At 29.1% G+C, this 4,555-nt stretch overlaps 1 long non-coding RNA gene across 1 annotated transcript; it reads right to left on the reverse strand.

Annotated features, from left to right (window-relative positions):
* Positions 1–2,760: 2,760 nt before the first annotated feature.
* LOC109111616 lies at positions 2,761–3,855 on the reverse strand. The gene is made up of 4 exons (XR_006159501.1): positions 3,524–3,855; positions 3,175–3,398; positions 2,994–3,074; positions 2,761–2,885 (listed from the first exon to the last, which is right to left on the reverse strand). It is a non-coding gene; the product is annotated as an uncharacterized LOC109111616 (long non-coding RNA).
* Between the last annotated feature and the right edge of the window lie 700 nt (positions 3,856–4,555).

Below are 4,555 nucleotides of genomic sequence, written 5' to 3' on the forward strand. Positions count from 1 at the left end.
ACATATAAATGTGTATATATATATATCTTGAAATAAATATTTCTGAGTTCTGTATCAATCTGTGTTGAGTTTATTTATTTATTTTTATTTTTCTTAGGAAGATGACCGAGCCTTTAATGTCCTTTGTAATATATGTGCGTATAAACCAAGAACAATTTATTTATATCGGTATTATATAAACTGCTTACTAATGACTATTAATTTTGGGAGAAGGCTTTATAAAGCATGGACTGACTATTTATTAATGCTTAGCTAATGAGTGCAGTTATTATAAAGTGTTACCAATGCATTTACTAATGTTAACAAATGAGACATTATTTTACAGTTTTACCAAATCCAAAAAGTGTTTTGTAATGATTTTATTGACCTATAAATTCTGCTTGCATTACAGGTTTGTCTTCATGAGATTATGTAAATTCAGACAAATGACATGTCACAGGATGCCATAGGTCAGTATCAAATGATTTTGAAATTATTATTTGCAGCACAAATAAGTATTTGTAGGATTTTTTTAAATCTCTAAAACTGTCAGAAAAGGTTAAGGCCTAAGAGATTTCTTAAGCTATAAGAAATGAAATAATGAAGGAAAAAAACACCACCATTAGCAACAGCAAAAACAATAAATTTTTAAAATACTGTTTTTCTTTTTTTTTCAGGCAAATAAAGAGATGTTTGAATTTCACTCTCTCTCTCTCTCTCTCTCTCTCTCTCTCTCTCTCTCTCTCTCTCTGACACTCAGCGCCCCACCACAGACACACACACACTAAGCACACACACTTAACACATGACTCACAGTGGTAGAGTGATCATTAAATGTCTGATTGTTTTTTAATTTTCTGTTATCCATAGAGTGTTGTATGGTCATGAAAGTATGCATATTTCCTCAGAATGACTTGTCTTCTCTATAATAAAACAGCATCTATACAGATGTAACTATATTAACATTAACTGTACACTTGATAAAAAAAGAAAAATAAACATATTACATTTCATATAAAAAAATCCAAGTGTATAGTTGTAGAGTTTAATATTATTACATCTTTAAATATTTATTTGTGTTGTGATTGTTTATTTATTTTTTTAATTTTTGTATTATTATTTTGTTAGTTTTGTTAGGAAGAGGACTGAGCCTTTAATGTCCTTTGTAATAGACGTGCTTATAAATCAAGCGCTAGGCTTTTATAGCTATATTTATAAACTGCTTACTAAGGATTATTAATGTTGGGATAAAGGTTCATAAAGGATGTACTGACTATTTTTTAATGCTTACTTAATGATTCATAGAGTGCAGTTATTATAATGTGTTAACAATGTATTTAGTAATGTTTACAAATGAAACATTATTTTAATGTGTTTCTAAAACCTTTAATGATTTAGAACCATTTAAAAAAATTATTGCTCTATAAGCATTTGTGAAATATTTTTGTTTGCATTACAGCTTAGTGTTTGTCTGTGAGCTCAATTGTTTTACTGCATCCTTGAGATCCGTGTAAATTCAGATAAATGCATGTCACTGGATGTCATAGGTCAGTATGAAATAGAGAATAAAAGTATTATTTGCAGCAAAAATATTTAAAAAAAAAAATGTAAATTAATGATATTAAATTAATTGGTATCCTAAAATTAACATATTAAATAACTAAGTTAAAGCTTTTAAATAACTTAGCATTTTAAATGGTTTAACTGATGTATAAGCAGTGAAATAAATATTGCAGTTATAAATTAATAGATTATCAAGAGTGAAAAACTGATATTTTTTCTCCTTTCTCATACACACGCAAATACATATACACACACACAATATAGAAAAGGTTTTAACATATTACATAAAGGTTGTAGTTGCTAACATTAGTTAACATTATCAGTATAGCTGTATGATTCTTAATATTTTGGTTGTATAGATTTTTTTATAACAATATTTTAAAATGGATACTTGAACTACATTAGTTAATGTAACAAACTGTCATGTATATTTGTAATTACTAACAATAATAAATATTGAAAAAAAAAATAAAAATAAATAAAGAAATGTTCATTCTTAGGTAAAGTTAGGGTGATGCATTAATTAATTATTCTAAAAGAATGGAAACCTTATTGTAAGTGTTGGTAAAATTGAAATGATCTTAATTTTCTTGATGCATTTGTGAAATAATTTAATAATATTGTAGTAATAGTAAAGTGTATTATAATTTATTTTAGGTACTAGTTTTTTATTATAAAAATATTTATGAGTCTTTGATTTGTCTAGTGTCCAGTTTTGGTATTTTAAACTTAAAATGTTAGCTAAAGAAGTTTATGGCACTTTACTTTTCTGTTAGCCTTTATAATCTAATAAAATTATGCGACTAAGTATGTTTATGTAGAATAATTTGGTATTTATTAAAAGGTTTGTTAAACATTAAGCTTTAAACATAAGATAATTATTGTGTCGTCTTTTTTCTTATTTTAATTAATAGTGATGTTAACATCAGTGAAAAATACCTATAATGCTTTGGCAATTAAAATTTTTCAATGTTTTCAATGTTTTAGCATGAAATATTTTTTATTAATAAGAGATTAAGTAATATACTTGTGTTTGTGGGAGTGTAGTGTGCAATATTTTTGTATTTTAATGAAAACTGTAAGTCTGAGAAAAAACTATAAATTATAAAGGTGGAATAGGCAAATAGTATGTTAAATTGTATGTAAAAAAGTGTAATTAAAAAGAAAAGAAAAAAGAAAAGAAAATAATGTGGTTTAAGAGTAAATGGAAATATAACAAATTTGTAGTTTTTAAAAGTAAAAAAACAGTGCAGCATAAAAAGTGTGGTCACAATATAATGAATGTTAAGCATTCTGTAGATCTTTGGTTGGTTTTGGAGAAGACTTTGTTGCAGCTTGTATTTCTGAAAAAAAGGAAAAGAGGAAGTTATAAGTATTTGATTGAAGAGATTTGCTGTAGTAAAGGATATGTGTAACGAATTACAGTATATTGGAGTGGGAGTGTTTATTACCTTGATAGTTGTTATTCTCAGGTAAGTGTTCAGGTAATGTTGAAGGGACATGCTCCGTCTGTGAGGACATGTCACATTGTTCTGTAAAAGGAAACATGTAGGTTTAATTGCCATTGTAAAGAACAAATGTACAGAAAAGGTAAGATGTATGAGTACAAATTAGGAAGTGAGAAATAATTACCATCTTTGAAAAAGTATTGGGTAGCAGTGTTGATTTCTGCAGAAGTTAGAGCTTCTGAGAGTTTTTTTTTTCATGTCTTGTAGTTCTGAACGAAGTGTAGTGACACATTGCTGGAGAGCCTTGTTTTGGTTGTCACAGTGTGACATGATTTTCATGATATTAGTGCCTAGATTACAAAGTTGTGGTGTTTCGATGGGGTTGACAGATGGATCTTGGCATTTGTACTATAGAAATGGCAAATAAAAACTTTGTTAAAATAGTATGGATGGTAATGGTGGAATTTGTATGTAGGCTATGTAGTAGGCTAATATTAGTTAAATAAACAAAGGTAATAAAGAATATGGCTTACAGCAATGAGTTGGAGGCGGTCATGAATTGATTCAGTCTCAGGGTGGTGTATTTTGGGGAATTTTGATGGTGAGGTGTAGGAAGCCATAATCTGGAAGAAAGTATGTCATGAATAATAAACAAGCAATAGACAGTAGATATGGTAATATGTGTGGGACGGTATAGGTACACTCCAAAAAATGCTGGATTGTTTTAATGAAATTTTGGGTTATATGGACTAACTCAGCTGTTAGAGTTAATTAATGTGCTTGGACACAGAGCTCTGTGAACAGCCAGCCTCTTTTGCAATGACCTTTTGTGTCTTGCCCTCCTTCTGCAAGGTGTCAGTGGTCATCTTTTGGACAACTGTCAAGTCAGCAGTCTTCCCCATGATTGTGTAGCCTATAGAACTAGACTGAGAGACCATTTAAAGGCATTTGCAGGTGTTTTGAGTTAATTAGCTGATTAGAGTGTGGTACCAGGTGTCTTCAATATTGAACCTTTTCACAATATTCTAGTTTTCTGAGATACTGAATTTGTGATTTTCCTTAGTTTTCAGTTATAATCATCAAAATTAAAAGAAATAAACATTTGAAATATATCATTCTGTGTTTAATGAATGAATATAATATACAACTTTCACTTTTTGAATGGAATTAGTGAAATAAATCAAATTTTTGATGATATTCTAATTATATGACCAGCACCTGTATATTTGATCACAACAGTGAAATGAGTATTGCCTGATGAAAACTATAGTAAGTTTGCACAACATTGACACTTATGCCTTCCATGTCTTTCGTATAAACATGATCTATTAATGTTCCCTTTTCTGTAGTTGGATTTTGTACATGTTGATTGTATCCATGTTGTTCCATTAATTTCAGAACCGTAGATGAAGTAACAATGTCTTCGTTAAAGTCTCCTATTATCATTTTCTGTCCTGGATGCTTTTCTATCTCTTCAATTACATGTAATAGCCGCTGTCGAAACATGTCAGTTTTATATGAATTGGGCCTATACAAAACTGCAGCAGTCAAATTGACATGTGGAA

The sequence above is a fragment of the Cyprinus carpio genome, unplaced genomic scaffold, assembly GCF_018340385.1.
Source record: "Cyprinus carpio isolate SPL01 unplaced genomic scaffold, ASM1834038v1 S000006576, whole genome shotgun sequence".
Classification (NCBI taxonomy): domain Eukaryota; kingdom Metazoa; phylum Chordata; class Actinopteri; order Cypriniformes; family Cyprinidae; genus Cyprinus; species Cyprinus carpio.